We start from the raw sequence: 19,633 nt of genomic DNA, 5'->3' as shown, positions 1-19,633 counted from the left end.
AAGAATTGCGACTGTGAATTAGTTTGCAGTTTGCATCTTTGGCATTTCTGTTTCACCTACATACAGAATAATTGCTGTTGATTTTGACTTCAAGATAAACACAAAGTAGTACTTTCCAAAAATGCATTTATTTTTAGTCACAGTAATGGATACAAAAAAAGAGGGATTGAGAAAAAAGAGGTTTTGTTGGTAGAATCTTGTATCCTCTGTGGTAGTTCCTCTTTAGTCACATGCATCACTCTCTATTTGATTTTTTCGGTCAGTCACACCTAAGATTCTTCACTCAAACTTGCGACTCAAAACACATCAGTCTCTTTTGTCCACTTTTCACCTCTGTTTGTACCTTGATGCAGAAATGGATTGGAATTTCCAGTTGCATTTGTGTTTGTTTTTATGGTAAGATCAAATTTATGTGTAATTAAATATGTGGCATAAGCTATACTGAAATTGCCCAATGTCATAAAGATAGTAATCAGAAACATAACTTTTTCTTCACTTGTATACTTGCTGTAAACTGAAAAGATTGTGGATTCTGTGATATTTGCTTAATGAATTTTAATAGCTTGATAATATAAATAAGCATTATTACAATCAAATTTCAGTGTGCAGTTATTTTGTGTGATCTGTTGGATATGCATTGCTGTCAAACCCACTGAAACATATTTGATATGCAAAATTATAAGGCATCTTTGCAAAATAAATAAAAAATATATATAAAAAAGCACATGATCTCCTATGCATTCTGTTGTCTGTTGATAGTTATACTTTTTAGCAAGTAAAACATATTTATTATAATTGTAAAAATGTGTATTTTTGCTGTGAAATCTTTACTGATTATTATAAAGTAAACAGACTGAAACAGGACTGAATTTTAAAATGTAATTTAAGAATGTTTGCTCATCTCTCCATTATCATTGCATTCCATTGCATTATATTTTTAAAACTACAGATCTTTGATCATAAAAATATGTATTTAAATACAATCTTACTAAGACAATTTATTTATAGTTATACCTCCGTTTTTTACAGACAAGACTTAAGCTTAGTCCCAGACTAAAATACATGTCTGAGCTGCTTTAACTGAAAGAAACTTGCACTGACATACCTTGAGGCAGAGGAAAGTACTTAGTTTCATAATTCATTTAAAGACTTGTCATTTTCCTTTCTTTTACGTGTTAGTATGCCATTCATTAATGGCCTTCAACATTGATCCTGTGACCTGGAAGAACTTCACAAGCAATGAAAATACTGGCTTTGGCTATAAAGTGATACAGAAAGGAGAAAGGTGAGCTCACTTGCATTTCCACAGATCACTCAAAACAAACACCTGACTTTAAGAGCTACAGAATATTTGAATCCAAGACTTATGTCGATATTAAAACCGTCAATCAAAAACCCTAATGTGTGTAACAAATTAATGAATTACTCAAGTAAAAATGAATTACTAAGCTGAACTTTCTACATCTGAGTTGTGTAATTTTTTTTTGTTTTTCATTTTTAGTCAGAAGGCACTGCAAAGCAATTACATCTCTACTTTGCAGCTAGCTACATTTGTCACTGTAATGCAGGTCATTTTCTTTTGTCAATGACTAAATTCAAATAAAACAGAGCCACTGCAGACTGTTCTGGTCCAGTTAAAATATTCTTTGAACTTTATTACACCCACATTAAAAACAAAAAAAAAAAAAAACTTTGAATCCCACCTTGGCCAGTAGTTTTAATTCCCCTTTCTGCAATTTTCAGTAGACTAATATAAAAATATTTTGCAACACTAACGAAAACCATGCTGGTGTCTACACATTTTTTTTTTAAATCTTTCATTTGTTGCTTCAAACTCAACCAGTATACCCAACCAAGAATGCCACAGATTTTTCTCTCCCTCTCTCTCTCTCTTTTTTAGCATGTTTTCATATTCTTTTCTGTCTTCTTCCATAGTCTGCTTGTGAGTGATCCTTTAATACAACACAGTCATACTCAAAGAGGAAAAATTTATGAATGCTCGGTCACCGGAGGAAACTGCGTGCCACTGGCCATTACTGGTACTTAGTTTTTTTGTATGATGCTTTCAAATATGTTAAATAGGATAATACTTTTATTATTTGTGACAGTAAATATTTCTTCTTCTTATTCAACAAAGTCCCAGATGAAGCTGTCAACATGTCCCTCGGACTTTCAATGTCTCTAGATCCTCAGTCTTCAAGTGCAGTGGTAAGTTTTATACAGCTCCAATTCCAGAAAAGTTGGGATGTTTTGTAAAATGAAGCAACATCAAGAATTTGTGATTTGTTAATTTTCTTTAACATTTATTTAATATATAGAAGTAACAAGAAACGATTTTCAGTGTTTCACTGACCACACACACACACACACACACACACACACACACACACACACACACACACACACACACACACACACACATATATATATATATATATATATATATATATATATATATATATATATACAGGGCTTGACATTGACATTGCTCACTAGCGACTGTTCCAAAATTACGAGATGGTCCTCACTGCAGAACACAAGATCCAGGGGGCGTGGTTGGATCCAGATCCAACTCCTTCCACCATACATATGCTACCTAAACCTACCCGTCTACACCCCCTGATCCCTAAACCCACCCACCGCCATCCCTAAACCTACCCATCTCCACTCGTAAACCTACCAATTTCCACCTCCTAGATGGGGATCCAACCACGCCCCCTGGATCTTGTGTTCTGCAGTGAGAGGCTACTGAAAATTACAAGCCACTCAGCATTTTCACTGGCCACAATATTGATGCTGGGAAATAAAATTTTATATGATTAAAGGTACTGAATACTAAAATGTACTTTTCAGGTTATTTTTTGCCTATACCGGAAGCAGTTTTTTTTCCTAACCTTATTGAATGTATGTGTCATCTTTCATATCAAATTCTTATATTTTATTATTAATTTCAGTTATTATAATAAGACACTAGGGCTGTTACCAATCAAATGAAATCAGTATCAACAACATCGATCTTTCAGCTGCAAGAAACAGAAGTAGCAGAAGTTAATGGCATATAGATGCATTCACACAGACAATTTAATGAGGCTGAAATGCATTTAGTCATATTATATTTACATTTAGTCATTTAGCAGATGCTTTTTTCCAAAGCATTAATGCATTAACAATGCAAAATTACAGCTGCATAAATGTTATGACTCTAGAGTTTTATATAATAATTTTTTTAATATACTGTACAAATATGAAATGTTAAAAAAAAATGCAATGATAGTCGTCCCAGACAAGCATTAATATTGAGCTTTGTTACAGCATATTCTGATTGCTGCAACACACTCCAAAGAGGCAAAGACACAAAGGCGTAGTAAAAGTGAAAGGATAAAACTGTTTTAAACTGCCCACAAAAAGCTGGTGAATTGGTAATAAGGAGATAATGGCTCATTATTTTGTGGCAGATTTCATTACAGAAATGTCAGACCAATTAAAAATCTCAATGCAAAATTGCTAATTATTTAGGGTAGCTATTTACATTAAGGTTCCCTTTGTAAAGTCATTTACAAATGCTTTATAAGTTATTGATAAGCAGTTACAAATGCACAACGAATTTTATTGCAATTTTTATGCAATAACTGCCAAATAGTGAGCCATTATTAACTCACATGATATAAATGCTTAATAAATATATTTGTTCATACACTCTAAACCAGATTCCTGATTTATTTCATGATGCAGGAAAAAAAATAGACTACTGTATTTTCAGTTTTCTCATGTAAATGTTCTTACTATGCTGCATACCAGAAGCTTATCCGTATCTTACCCATGATATTGTTCAAAAGTTCATTAGGTTTTTTTTTTTTAAATGTAACAGTGCATAACAAATAAGGCAAAACTAAGACACATATTTGCACATCAGAAATGATTAGAAATTATATAACAATAGGCTATATAATTTACATGAACTTCCATAGGTTTTTAACATTGATAATCTGATTGTTTTATTATACTATGTAATATGTGATGCATTCGTGTAATATTGCTAATGATGCAAGGAGAGATCCAGGCAGATTAAGTCTTTCTGAAAATTGTATTTTATAAAAAAAAAAAAAAATCATAAATCATAAGTGATGACAAGTACAGGTGATAAAAATGAAACATTGAAATTAAAGAAAAGGATTTTAAAAGAAAAGAAATTAATACAAAAACCAAACTAGATATATTCTGGTAAAACTCTAAGAGAGTAATCTGAAATCTAAGTATAATAATCTTTAGAAGTCAAAAAAACAAAGGCCTTTGGAGCATGTGATGAGAGCGAGAGAAAAGAAGAAGCTTTTTTTGAAATGCCAGTTGGACCTATATATACTGGAGACATCAGATGCACCATCCAGTCATGTTAACATGACAATAAAATGCAACAGATAAGATCAGATAGATCTTTATATACAGCAGATCTTAGAAGTCTGGTATTTGCAAAGTGATATTTAAGGACTGCTAAGATAAACTATATCTAAAGGTGTAATACCACAGCCCCATCTTTATTTTTTTCATCTGATCTTATCTATTTTGCATCACATGCTGCAAAGGCCTTTGTCTTTTGACTTCTGAAGATTGTTATACTTAGATTTTAGATTACTCTCTTAGAGTTTTAGCAGAATATGTAAAAGAATCATAAAGAATAACTCTAGAATAACTCAAATAATGAATATGCTGTATACATGAATATGAAAAATACGATAAATATAACAACATTGGAAATTTGCATACACCACATTTGTACTGCGAAAGCATGAAAGAAAAGGCTAACGCTTTATTTGAATGCTCTTTTTGAACATTCTGTTAACAATAAGTAACATTACACCTACAAAAATCTACTAACTCTCATTAGAGTATTATTAGACTGTCTGATTAATATCTGCTAACTTTATATTATAATCCTAACCCAAACCCTACCAGACTATACTAATGCTCTTCCAACACTTTTTGTCAACAAATCGAGCTGAGTAAAATCTGTCAACATTCCAGTCGAGCAAGTAAAGTTCTCTTTCATTTGCCCCTTCAGAAAAAAAAAAAAACACGTCCCAGACAAGCATTAATATTGAACTTTGTTACAGCATATAAAATTCAACCCGCCAAAGTGGCTAGTGGGAGCCACTTCTGATGGCTGCAACACACTCCAAAGACGCAAAGACACAAAGACACAAGGGCATAGTAAAAGTGAAAGGATGAACTGTTTTAATAAGCTGCCTACAAAAAGCTGGTGAATTTGGAAAATAAGGGGATCATGGCTCATTATTTTGTGGCAAATTCATTGCAGAAATATCAGACCAATAAAAAATCTCAATGCAAAATTGCAAATAATTTAGGGTAGCTATTTACATTAAGGTTCCCTTTGTAAAGTCATTTACAAATGCTTTATAAGTTATTGATAAGCAGTTACAAATGCACGACTAAAAAGGAATTTTATTGCAATTTTAATGCAATGCCTGCCAAATAGTGAGCCATTATGAACTCACATTATACAAATACTTGTATTTGTTCATACACTCTAAACCAGATTCCTGATTTATTTCATGATGCGGGAAAAAATAGACTACTGTATTTTTGGTTTTCTCATGTAAATGTTTTTACTGTGCTGCATACCAGAAGCTTATCTGTATCTTACCTTTTTTTTTTTTTTTTTTTTCATTAGGTTTTTTTTTTTTTTTTTTTTTTTTTTTTTAATGTAACCGTTCAAAACAAATAAGGCAAACTGAGACACATATTTGCACATCAGAAATGATTGGAAATTATATAACAATAGGCTATATAATTTACATGAACTTCCATAGGTTTCTAACATTGATAATCTAATTGTTTTATTATACTATGTAATATATGATGTATTCATGTAATATTGTTAATGATGCAAGGAGAGATCTAGGCAGATGAAGACTTTTTGAAAATTGTATTTTATTTAAAAAAAAATCCTAAATCATAAGTGATGACAATTACAGATGATAAAATTGAAATATTGAAATTAAAGAAAAGGATTTTAAAAAATTAATACAAAAACCAAACAGAATATATTCTGCTAAAACTCTAAGAGAGTAATCTGAAATCTAAGTATAATAATCTTCAGAAGTCAAAAGACAAAGGCCTTTGGAGCATGTGATGAGAGTGAGAGAAAAGAAGAAGCTTTTTTGAAACGCCAGTTGGACCTATATATACTGGAGACATCAGATGCACCATCCACAAATATTTTCCATCGCTTGAATTAGATTGTAGTCAAGCCTGGGTCACGTTAACATGACTGAAATGCAACAGATAAGATCAGATACATCTGTATATACAGCAGATCTTAGCAGTCTGGTATTTGCAAAGTAATATTTAAGGACTGCTGAGATAAACTCTAACTAAAGGTGTAATACCACAGCCCCATCTTTATTTTTTAACTGATCTTATCTATTTTGCATCACATGGTGCAAAGGCCTTTGTCTTTTGACTTTTGAAGATTGTTATACTTAGATTTTAGATTACTCTCTTAGAGTTTTAGCAGAATATATAAAAGAATCATAAAGAATAACTCTAGATTAACGTAATGAATATGCTGTATACATGAATATGAAAAATAAGATAAATATAACAACATTGGAAATTTGCGTATACTGCATTTTTACCTCGAAAGCATGAAAGAAAAGGGTCACACTTTCTTTATTTTAATGCTCCTTTTGAACATTCTGTTAACAATAAGTAACATTGCACCTACATATCTACTAACTCTCATTAGAGTATTATTAGACTGTCTGATTAATATCTGCTAACTTTTTTTGAGATTCTTATTCTAACCCTAACCCTACCAGTCTATACTAATGCTCTTCCAACACTCTATTGAGAGCTAGTAGATATGTACAGTAGGTGCAACGTTACTTATAGTCAACAGAATGTGTTAAAGGGACCATCAAAATAAAGTGTAACCAAGAAAAGAATCGGTGCATGTACTAATGTAAAAAAAGTAAGGACATCAGCATGATTTTGGTTAGTATTTGTATTATTTGAATCATTGTTAGATATAAACCTGCAACTTGTAGACAATCATAAAGAGCCCTACAATTTTACACTAGTGTCCAGATTTTGTCATGTTGGAATTAACATTTTAATTTCTCTCAGGTTTGTGGTCCAACCATACCTAAGAACTGTGATGTAACCACTTACAACGGCATGTGCTTTAAAATCAGTTCAAAAAATGTTGTAAGCAAATCTGTGCCAAGCACTCTGAGAGGTATTTGTATGGGGTTGTGACAAATCAATATTCATACTGTATATGACAGCTTCAGATTGATGGAAACATGATGCAGTTCTTTTTTTCTCCAACCTCAGAATGCCCAACATCCCAAATTGATATCGCTTTTTTAATGGATGGATCTGGAAGTGTACATAATGTGGATTTTAATAAGATGAAGGTTTTTGTCATAGAAATGATCAAAAGTTTTATAGACCATGACACACAGGTAGGACGATCAATGCATTTATTATGTTCTAAATTATATATGATTCTATCACCAGTTTTACCATCAGGAACTAAATCTATCTATCTGTCTTACAGTTTGCCATTGCACAGTTTTCTACAAATTGTGAAATTCATCACAAGTTTCAAGTCAAAAACGCCAAGGAGTGGGAAGATGCAGTGACTCGGATACGTCAACAGCGGGGATGGACTAATACTGCAACAGCTATAAAAAAACTTGTGTAAAACATGCTTTCAGATATTTCATTAAAATTCTATTTAACCATAACATACTTTACTTAAAAAAGATACTTAAAAAGAAAAACTAAGACCATGAATAATATTAACATATTATACAGTTATACAACTTAATATCTTATACAGTTGCATCATTATTCTGTATTATTTTCCATCAACAGGAAGGAGCTATTTGTTAGTAAAGGAGGTGCAAGACCATCAGCCAGCAAAATTCTGGTTGTTATCACAGATGGTAAATCAACTGAACAGTTCTTGAATGAAGCTGTTCAACAAGCACAAGAAAAAAATATAACACGATATGCAATTGGGGTAAGATTAATATGTTCCCCTTCCTTATGTGTTTGTCTTGGAAAAGGTTTGAAGTTTTCAAAATGATTTTGTTTGCTGTGTAAATGAAATGCATGTAAAATGGAAATTCTGTCATCATTTACTCACACCCTATGTCATTAAAAACCTGTATGACTCACTTTCTACTTAAGGTTTTTTATTTATTTATTATTTTGGCCCATGAAAGTCAATGCCGACCAGTGTTGGACCCAGCTGACCTTCATTTTTTTATAGACAAAAACTGATGAAACATTCTTTAAAATATCTTATTTTGTGTTCAATATTTCGAATGACATGAGGTTGAAAAAATAATTATAGAAGTTATAAACATTATATTTATGGAGCGTTATCCCTACTTTAAATTTTTCTTAGGTTGGCAATGCTTTTAATAATGACGAAGCAGCAAAGGAGCTCGCGATTATTGCATCTTTACCCACCAATAAGCATGTGTTCAAAGTAACTGACTTTGACGCGCTGGAAAGTATTCGTGATCAACTCAAAGAGAACATTATTGCCATTGAAGGTATGTTTGCAGACGAAATAAAAATAAATAAATAATAATAATAATAATGACAGAATGTTTACATTTTACAGTTATCAGCTGTTATGTGAGTTCATGTACCATATGCAGTGGGTTGATTTATAATAATAATAATAATAATAATAATAATAATCAACTACTAGTTAACTGTGTTGTTACTTCTTTTATTGGCTAGGAACCCAGACCACTGGTGATTCATCTCGGATGGAGTTTGCACAGGACGGCTTTAGTGCAGCATTAACATCAAATGTAATATTATTATACCAGACTTAAAAAGGCATTATATGAAAATATGAAACATGTACAGTGGGTATAGAAAATAATCACATTTTGTTGCTTTGCAGCATGAAATGAAGACATACACATTTATTTCCTTATCCATCTGTATGTACTACAAAAATATATAACACCAACATATCATAAAAAAAAAAGAAAAACTCATCGATTCTCTTTATTAATTCATCAATTTTTGAATCGGACATGTTGGTGTTATATCTTTCATAGGATGTTATAAGTTGCACTGAGTAAATACAGCTGGAAAAAACAAAAACTGTGTCTGTCTTCATTTCAGGCTGCTAAGCAACAATATATGATCAGTTTAAAGGGGGTGATTGTTTTCTTATTTTCTCACTGTAGGTTAGAATTACACGGAACCTTTTAATAATTAAATAGAAAAACCAAATAGGAAATCTGAAAAAAAAAAAAAAAAAAAAAAAAAAAAATAATAATAATAAAAAAAAAAAAAAAATAACAATAATAATAATAATAATAATAAAATGCTGTGGGATTTACTTTAATTTTTTACTACATAAAATTTTAACTTTTCTAGTAAATTTCAGAAATAAATACAAAGAAACCCAAGTAACACACTGAAAAAGAAAAGACTGTTTCATTCTGACCTTTATAGTATGAAAAGTCCATTCTAGAAAACTTGATCAGTAATGCGAGGATGTCCCAGTGCCGTTATGTAAACAAATCACGTGCAGGATTCATCCAATTAATGATGCTGACACAACAAATATGCAAATAAGAACATTAATCCGGGGTTGAGAAATGTAGGTTACAGGTGAATTGTCAGTTTATGAATACACATGATTAATTGTGAATTCCGGTTAAAGAATGAGTAGTGTGAAGGTGTGAAGCAAGATAACCAGGATTCTGTTTAGAATGACCAAGGGTTGATATTTCAAGTGTTAAAAGCCTTAAACAGAACTTGTATGCTTGTAATACAAGCAGCTTATCACTCTTCTAACATCATCAGACAGATATAATAATGACTGCAGTGGGAGCTTTCCAGTGGAAGGGTGGATATCAGCTGTACACACAAAATGATCAGTTAAATGTCTTTCAAGCTGGAAGTGAGCATGACAGTTATTTAGGTAAGGTTTCTTCTTTGACTGTTTATATCAAAATGTAATCAGTCAAATACAGCAGAATATTATAAATTCTATTTTATTTGTAGGTTATTCCTTGGCAATAGCGACAGCGTTCGGAAAAAAGTATGCAGTCATGGGAGCACCAAGACACAAGCATAAGGGACAAGTAACTGTTTCAAGAATTGATAATAATCCAAGGAATTTAAAAGAACTGGATCCTCCTAAGGTTATAAAACTCATATTTGTGTAAAATATTAGCACATGGCACAAACAAGTTAACGTAAGCTCAAAACAGACTGCATGTTAAACTATATGGCTTCCCTTTCTCTTTTCTCAGCCTCAGATTGGCTCATATTTTGGAGCTGAGGTTTGTGTGGTGGATTTGAACAAGAACTCCAGAACAGTCCTCCTGTTGGTATCGGCACCAACATACATAGAGCCTGACCGGGAGGGCAAAGTGTTTGTTTACACCTTCAATCAACGGGTAAGCGATAGGCATTAAATGTTTTAGAGCATTTTGAAAATCAGTTCTGATTTAAGTTTAGACATTTGATGTGTTTGTTTGTTTACTTCTCTCTCTGGTCTATCTTCACAGTCGTACTTTGTTTTTTCGGATATGGAGCTGGTGGGAATAACAGGTCAGAGGGGTCGGTTTGGCTCTTCTCTGGCCAGTCCAGCAGATCTGAATGGTGATGGTTACATGGATGTGCTGATCGGAGCTCCTTTAGAGGAGGGACGGACAGGGCAGCATCTATATCTTCAATGGTGGAGCATATCAAATAAATCCCACATATTCACAGGTGCGATGGGTGGGAAAAGAGTTTAATAATAAAAAAGACAAAATTAACAGTTAAATATGCTGTTTAGTACTTTGCACAAATAGGATTAAAACACATTCTGTTTTTGTTGTTGTGAGAACTATTAGATATTTTAACTTTTAATATTCAAAATAAAATTATTTAAAATTAGGAATGTTCTGATTACAGATTTGACGGAAACAAATCATGCACAACCATTATTCAACCCTGTTAAAAAAATTCAAACAACTAATTTTCTTTAATTTTAATATAATTTTAAAATAATTTTATCAATAAAACAGAGCAACAATCCAAGTATTTATTGTCAAAACACACCAACAAAACATATCCTTTGTGGTCAGTGTCTATTATAACTGTCTTAACTGTAACTGTTTTTTTCTGTTTTACCTGAAGACATGCTGAAATCCTCTGTGTCTCATTCTCCTTCTTTACTTCACTGTATGTGATGACAGAGGATTGCTGGGTCATCTGTGAGACTAGGTTTGCGGTTCTTTGGGATTTCGTTGAGTCAGTCCTCTCTAGATCAGAGTAAAGACAGCCTTCCTGATATTGCTGTTTGGGGCCATGGGAGCAGTTCTGCTACTCAGGTGTGTTTTTGTTTTATAAAGAACTCTACATATACAAAACTACAGATTCAGTCATCAACATTCATATGTGTTATATGTGAATCATTCAGGTCCAGACCCATCATGCATTTGGAAACCAAAGTAACTTACAACTCATCCAAAATACTAACCGGTGAAACAGAGCAGTCACTGAAAAACACCATGAACGTGTGCTTCACCATGAGTCCATACAGACACAGCGTAAAAGGTTTATCCAAAATTAGAAATATTCTTTGATGTTGTAAAATGTGTTGTAAAGTCAATGTGCAGATAGTTTTTCCTGTGCCACTTTAAACTGCAGGGACAACTATCAATTTACTGTCTCTGTGGTGTACCGAAATGTTTGCATGATAATCCCAACTCAGCAGCATTGGCTCAAACAATAGCGTGAATTTGAGGGCAGGACTGTGAGACAGATATGACTAAAATTTTGGGGCTAGTATTTTTTATTGATTTATTTGGAAAGAAATGAATAAATAAAAACATAAAATTACATAATAAAATGCACTTTAAATATTTTTTTTAATTGTAATAATATGACACAATATTACTGTTATTACTGTAATGATTGCAAACATGGTACTGTATTTATATAATAAATATGTTCAAAATATTATGTCTGACTTAAACAGTGCTGCATTTTTAAAAGGTAAAACATTTTAAGATTTGAAAACAAAAAATTTAAAGCAAATAAAATGTCCTGTGTATTACTTTTGCTGATTTTTTTTTTAATATATCTATATATTATATTTATCTAGGCTTAACAGCAAATATTAATTACACCATAATTCTGGATGCCAAGCGACAGAAATATCGAGCATATTTCTCACCCAAAAACCGCTTCGTCAATGATGTGATGAACATTAGTCTTAATAAACCAACTTGCAAAAGTCATCCTTTCCTTATAGACGTAAGTCTGAAACATTTTTTTCATACTTTTAAATATCAGAGTCTGTTATTCTGGCTGTATGAAATAATGTTTATGAATGGGAATAATGAAGTGTTGTTTACCATAAGATGCAACAATGTGCCAACACAAACTGAAAATCATGATTTTATGGTACATGAATATCTTATTTGTATCCCATCAGGCTTTCTCAGAAGATGCTCTGAACCCATTGTCCAATCAATTAACATTCACTTTTGACGGTCTACCATCTGCCAAACTGCAAAACATAAGACCAATACTGCTGCCGGGATAAAGACCACCACAGACCACAATGTAAGAGAAGGCTTACCAATTTCAATTTCAATTGCAATGTCACATGTATCTTTTTTGTGGGGGGGGGGGGGGGGGGGGGTTATTTTGGACCTTATTGACTTTTATTGGATGAGCTAAAACATTCTTCAAAATAGTTTATTTTAGTTTCTACAAAAAAAAAAAAAAAAAAAAAAAAAAAAATATATATATATATATATATATATATATATATATATATATATATATATCAGAAAATCATTTGGAATGAAACAGTAGTAATGATGACAGAATTCTGAGTTCTATCCAACTCAAAACACATGGTAATATTTTAGTTTAATCTTTTTAACATACAGTATTTTCTTTGTCATTTATTTATTGAGAAAATGGTTCATTGTTACATATCAACAAACATTGAAAAAGTATGGGAATCTTTGTTTTACTATCTGGTGTGACCCCATTTTGCATCAATAACTGCGGGTAAAATTTCTCGTAGCTGCTGATCAGTCCTGCATAACCGCTTGTAGGAGTTTTAGCCCATTCCTTAGTACAGAACCACTTCAATTCTGTCATGTTGGTGGGTTTCCTCCTATGAACTGCTTGCTTCAGGTCCTTCCACAACATTTCAATTGGATTAAGATGGAATTCATTGTTCCATCAAGGATGGCAAGCCGCCCTGGCCTAGATGCAGCAAAACAGACCCAAACCATGATACTACCACCATCATGTTTCATGGATGAGATAAGTTTCTTATGCTAGAATGCAGTGTGTTCTTTTTTCCAAACGTAAAGCTTCTCATTTTAAACAAAAAAAGTTATATTTTGGTCTGATCTATCTGCAAAATCTTTCTCCAGTAGCCCTCTGGCTTGTCCACATGATCAGGCAGCAATGTTCTTTTTGCAACTCTGCCATGGACACCATGGTTGTTCAGTGTTCAGTTAGCATGAGCTCCTTTGCAACCTCGTGAACTATTACATTACACCACTCCTGAGTAATCTAACATTGTATACCAAACCTCCTCAATTTGTACACAATCTGTAATTAGGGCCCATTAACTATATATCTTGCTATGGACTTCTTTGTGAAGTCCAAACTCTTTAGAGGTGGTTTTCTAAACCTTTCCGGCCTGATGAGCAACTGCAGCTGTTTTTCTGTGGTCCTCAGAGATCTCCTTTGTTTCTTGCCATGATTCACTTCCACACACATGATCAGACTTTGATAGATCCCTGTTCTTTAAATAAAACAAGGCAGGCAATGACACCTTGTCATCATTCCAATGAATTAAAACACCTCTGAACAAATGGACACGAAGTTCACCTTCAAATTAACGGCGAATCCTAGAGATTCTTATACTTTTACACCACACATTTGTGTGTGTACTGGATCATTTTTCTCAATAAATAAATGAAAAAGAAAATATTTTTTGTCTCATTTGTTTGATTGGGTCCTCTTTGAAAATCTGATGTTCTACATTATGGTTATGCAGAAATAGAAAAACTGTAAAGGGTTCACAAACTTTTAAGCAGCACTGTATGACTAAACATAATGGGCCCTATAATACACCCAGCGCAATCAGCCCGAAGGCGTGACACAAGTGTTTTTGCTAGTTTCAGCCCGACGCAGTTTCTCATTTTTTCGTCCTGTGACGCGTTTTTTAAATAGGAAAATGCATTTGCACCCGTTTGTGCGTCTATGGGCGTGCTAGTCTAAAAAAAAAGAGGTGTGTTCAGGTGCGTTGCTATTTTAAGGAACTAAAAATAGACTGCGCCATAGACCAACTCAAACCCGTTCTAAAGTCAGGCACAATATTTTTCTCTTTTTATTTAAAGAGCACATTAGTAATAGGTGCCTATAGGCGGGTGCACAATGCGTGTACACTTTGCTTATTACACACACAGGGCATACAAACAAACATTTTTAAAAATGAAAAATTACATTCCGCCACGTAAATAGAGAACCCACCATGGCACGAGCGCAACTGGCTTTTAGAGGGGATGGGAGATGAAACTCTGATTGGTTTATTGCAAGTTATGACCAAAAAACACCCGTTACTCATTAAGAGAATAGGGACACACCCATTTAGACCATGCGTCCGGGCGCCCATATCTTCATTCCACAATTAGGGCCCATTAACTATATATCTTGTGTAATATGTGTTTTAGTTTTTTATGATTTAAGAATGTTTTTTTCCATCTTAATATCTTCATTCCACAGCTGGACTTTGAGATAAATTGTGGAAGTGATGACATTTGTGTGGATGACCTCAGGATGGATTTCAATTTCTCTGGGTGAGCAAATATTTACGTTTAGTTATTCTGTATTACATTAAAGAATGACACAAATAAATTTGCAAATAATAACATTACTTGTGCTTAACTTGCACAAAACCAAAGGCAATATTCCAGGGTAAGAATCAACGTAACAGTGTGCTCTATACACTAACAACACCAGCTTATGAACTGAGGGAACTAAAGGTCTCAAATACACAGGGAAACAAACTCAGTACAAAACAGTTCTCTAATTAGTTACAATGAATACCCATGACAACTGATGATAAACGGGGACATAGGAACAAGGAAACAGGAAAAAAGGAAAAAAAACTAAAAGTCAAACAACAGAACGTGCCGGCACAAAAACATTTGTGTTAACTTGCAAAAGTATTGCGGTCCACCAAGAAATTTAGCAGTTTTCATCCAGCCTCATACCATTTCCTTTACAAAGGTTTTGCAAGCACGCATTGTTGTATTTATATACAACAATGTCAAATAATGGAATCAACCTTGTTTCATTCCAGGTTTTTTTCTCTCTCTTTTGTTTCTGTGATCCAGATCTACAAATATAGAGGTTGGCATCATGCAGGAGATTAATGTGACAGTGTTTGTAGAAAACAGAGGAGAAAACTCGTACAACACACTCTTCACCCTCAGCTACCCCTTTGGACTTTCCTACAGAAGAATCATATCTAAAACAGGTAAAACTTATATCATTTTTAATAAAAACACTGACATACTGTAGTGATGTCATTATTACATTGCACATCTGATTGGTTCTTTTTGTATCAGCAGCCAAGGAGCTTGCTGCTTAACATTCAAATACTTGGTTAGTGCTTGCTGTAGCAATTGCTGCACACTTCAGAAAACCTTCACCTTCCCCAGCTCCACCTGTATAGGTCTGCAATGGCACCATGCTAAACACTCAGAGAGTTGTCATATGGGGGTTATTTCTTATGTTATATGTGCAGCAGCAGTATTTCTTACATGCTCGCAAGACCAAGCCCATTAACATTGCCATGTATATTACCATGCTAAACACTCAAAGAGTTGTCATGACAGAAATATAACGATAACTAATTTAACGTCCATTTCACAAAACACCATTTCACAATAACGTTATGTTTAACTGTGCACTGTAGTCTGCTGATCTTTAAAGCTGGGTGGATTCTGATTGGCTCTTAATGTTTTTATCATTCATCAGCTGGAAAAAAAATCATTCTGAAATTGATTTGAACTATATTGTTCCTCTGTGCCGTTACCATTATAGTTTTGGTGTGGACTTATTGTCTCTATTGTCATAGAGTTATAATATATCATTATAGTTATCATTCTTGGTTTTGAATAGGATTCTGGATGACAATTATTGTTACTGAATGATTGTTTATGCATCATTTTCTGTTTATGCAGGGCAGAGTGGAGTGTGGTATCTCTTGACAGTGAGCAAAAAGGTTCATTTGGAGAGACCACCTGCCACATCAGCAAACCCATCCTCAAAGGAAACTCTAAGGTGAGGTCACTTTTAAAATGGTCATGTGCATTTTTCTTTTTGACACTCCTCATTTTCTCTCTGCGTCCACCTCTAGGCTGTGTTTCATATTACATACAGCATCAGTAAAGAAAACACCTTCGATCAAAATGTAAAATTTACTGCTAGAATCAACAGGTATGACACATGAATATCACCTTCATCTGCATTGTTCATCTGCGAGCTGTTGAGTAGCTGTTCGCATATGAGAAAATGATAAGTGGAAATACTACTACTAACCGAAACCCTTCATCACTTACAGTGGGAATGACCAACACTCTCAAACCAGTGAATTATTCAGAGAGAAAAGCATTGGTGTCAAATATGGCATCTATATCGCCTTAATAAGGTTAGTGCTCTGTTCCTCTATAACAGACGTAAGCACCCAGATTCGACAATGGATGTTACGTTTCCACTTGATGGTTAAAGTTAAATCTATGATTCTAAAGCAAAACCAATTGAAATTTGATGTTTAATTTAGTTAGGTAGGTTATACTTTGTTTGACATGAAAACTAATAAAAAAAAAAAAAAATGTATTACACTGTAGTTAGTAATTGGCCAAGCTAAATATTCTTCAGACTGATAAATCTCATTAGACAACTTGTTCATACATTACTATTTTATTGCATGGTTTACCAAATAAATGCAGGCTTGAGGAAAGTGTTTTCAAAAACATAAAAAAAAGAAATTCTTAAGGATTCTAAACGTTTGACCAGTAGTGTGTGTGTGTGTGTGTGTGTGTGTGTGTGTGTGTGTGTGTGTGTGTGAAATATTACAAAAAAAATGTATATTACAAACTATTAAATAACTGTCTGTCACATTTTCCCTTTTAAATAAGGCATGAAGATTCAACCCTCCACATTAATTTTACTGCACAGAAATTTGATTCTGATAAACCAGTCAAACAGATACTAAAGGTACTGAAATGAAATGCACGCACTTCCATGAACACAAAATGGAATTAAATAAAGATTTTCTCATCCACAACTAGAGTTTAATGTCTCTTCATGGCAAAAATTGTCTCTTTCAGGTTGAAAATGACTTTAGAGAATTAAGTTTCAAAGTTTTCATCAGAGTACCAGTGATGTTGGGAGATAAATCTATCTGGGCTAATAAAAACATACAGGTAAGCATGAATGTGTTAGAAAAAGCCCATATTGATTCACATTCATCAAAATAAAAACAACCAAACACAAGTGTATGTGCTTTTAGATTCCAGGCTGTGTAAAACAGAGGGATGAGCGGCCTGTCGTAACTGATTTTGTTGAAGTAATTAGAAAGGAACGTGTGGTGGTGAGTGAATCAGTTTAATTCCCTGATCTAACATAAATAAGTCCATAAAATACAATGTTTTATCTTTTCTGCCCACTGACCCTCTCTGCTCAAAGAATGTGTGTGTGTGTGTGTGTGTGTGTGTGTGTGTGTGTGTCAGAACTGCTCTGTGGCGGTGTGTGCCGAGTTCAGCTGTGATGACACTCTCTCAAAGAATGAACGGAAATTTTATAATATAACTGGCAATGTGAGCTCTGGATGGATTGAGCAGGTTTATGACATTTAAAGCAAATTCATATCGCAAAACAGACCATATATTCATATTTTTTGTGTCATCATTTATTAATGTCATGATCTGTCTCTCTTAGACTGGACTCAGAGCTGCTGTTTTTCAGCTGGTTAGTTCAGCGTCTCTGGATTATGACAAGAGCAAATATGTTTTCTTTTCCTCTGATTCTCAACAAACTGCATGGTCCGTTAAGGTAATAGTTTTTTTTTTTTTTTTTTTTAGCCAGAAAGATAATAAAATTTCAAAAAGAATACAATTGAAACCTAAAAATATACGGTTATAATATGCAATGTAAATGTTCATATGCTAGATCTTAGATTTTCCAATCCACGTTTACCTTTGCAACCACAATGTAAACCATAATGATATATTTATGGGAAGGTGGATTGTCAGAGTAGTATTGTATTGATATACAGTATGTGTGTATGTAGATTGATACTCAAGTGGAGGTGTATGAGGAGGTAAATCTGACCAAAGAGATCGCTGGAGCTGTAATAGGAGGACTGCTGCTACTGGCTCTTATCACAGTGGCCCTCTATAAGGTGTGTATACTGGAGGTTCAGTTTCAAACCTTTTGTTTTCAGTGGTCTACATACCTTGAGTTTCTTTTTCTGAGTTGTAATGCATGTTTTCTTTTTTTTTTTTTTCGGTCCGTCAGGCTGGTTTCTTCAAAAGCCATTACAAGGAGCTGCTAGAGAATGCAGAACAAAGCCCTGAAGATGGGCCAACCACAAAATAGGTTAACAAAATTAACCAGCCCTATTATATCAACCACAATAGTGGTGTATTAAAAATTCAACTGTGGCTTTACATGCAAGTGAAACTACTTTCCAGGACCAACTTTATTAATGAGGTTTTTTATATGCATAAGCATAGAAATATTATTGATATTCTGCTTGTATGAAAATCATAAGCTTTCCATTAACAAACTCTGTATTATCTTTATTAAAATGAAGAGAAACAATCTCATCATGCTTGTCATGTGACACACAGCAGCCACTATAGCGCTGATGCAAGCTTGTTTTTATTTATTTTTTCCTTTTTATTTGAAAGATTCCCAGACATGTTTTACTATATCATGAAATATCTTGAGTTCAAATATGTGCAAGTAAATGCATTTTGCACCTTTATAGATCGTGTTAGTTTGATCTGTAACTATGCATTAGACCCATCTTTTTTACTTAAGTACCCGATATGGGTTTCGTGCCATAAAATATTTTTAATACTACCAACTCAAAAGTCCTAATCGTTATTTAGATTACGTTCCTATTAGAGTTAAAGCACTCTCAAAACCCCCATTATAATCACTGAAACTGTTTACATTGTGAAACATGAATATTTTACTTACATCGTACACACATCTGCACTTTGTTGTTTTTGATGAGAGAATTCGCCAGAGAGCAGAATTCAACGTATGACTCATCTGAACGCCACTGATTGGCCATTTCATTCATAAACTTAACAGAATCGTGTGTGATTGGTTATAATGCGCAACACTGTAAAAAAATCATCTGACTCGGCCAAAGTGCAAACCGATTTGAATTTAGCAGATGCTTATATGCTGCACTGAACGTTCTAATCACACTCGTGTCATCGTATCAAATCTAAAATATATTATTTTGGCTTTTTTGTTTTTTTTTTTTTTTTTTTTTGTCTTTTTGCAAGCTGAA

The 19,633-nt window shown here is 33.5% G+C and overlaps 1 pseudogene; it reads left to right on the top strand.

Annotated features, from left to right (window-relative positions):
* The first annotated feature begins 1,175 nt into the window (after positions 1–1,175).
* LOC109060008 lies at positions 1,176–18,955 on the top strand (annotated as a pseudogene).
* Positions 18,956–19,633: the final 678 nt, after the last annotated feature.

This window comes from Cyprinus carpio, chromosome B12, assembly GCF_018340385.1.
Source record: "Cyprinus carpio isolate SPL01 chromosome B12, ASM1834038v1, whole genome shotgun sequence".
Lineage (NCBI taxonomy): Eukaryota > Metazoa > Chordata > Actinopteri > Cypriniformes > Cyprinidae > Cyprinus > Cyprinus carpio.
The sequence above is the reverse complement of the archived record's forward strand: the minus strand, read 5'-3'. Positions and strand labels throughout refer to the sequence as shown.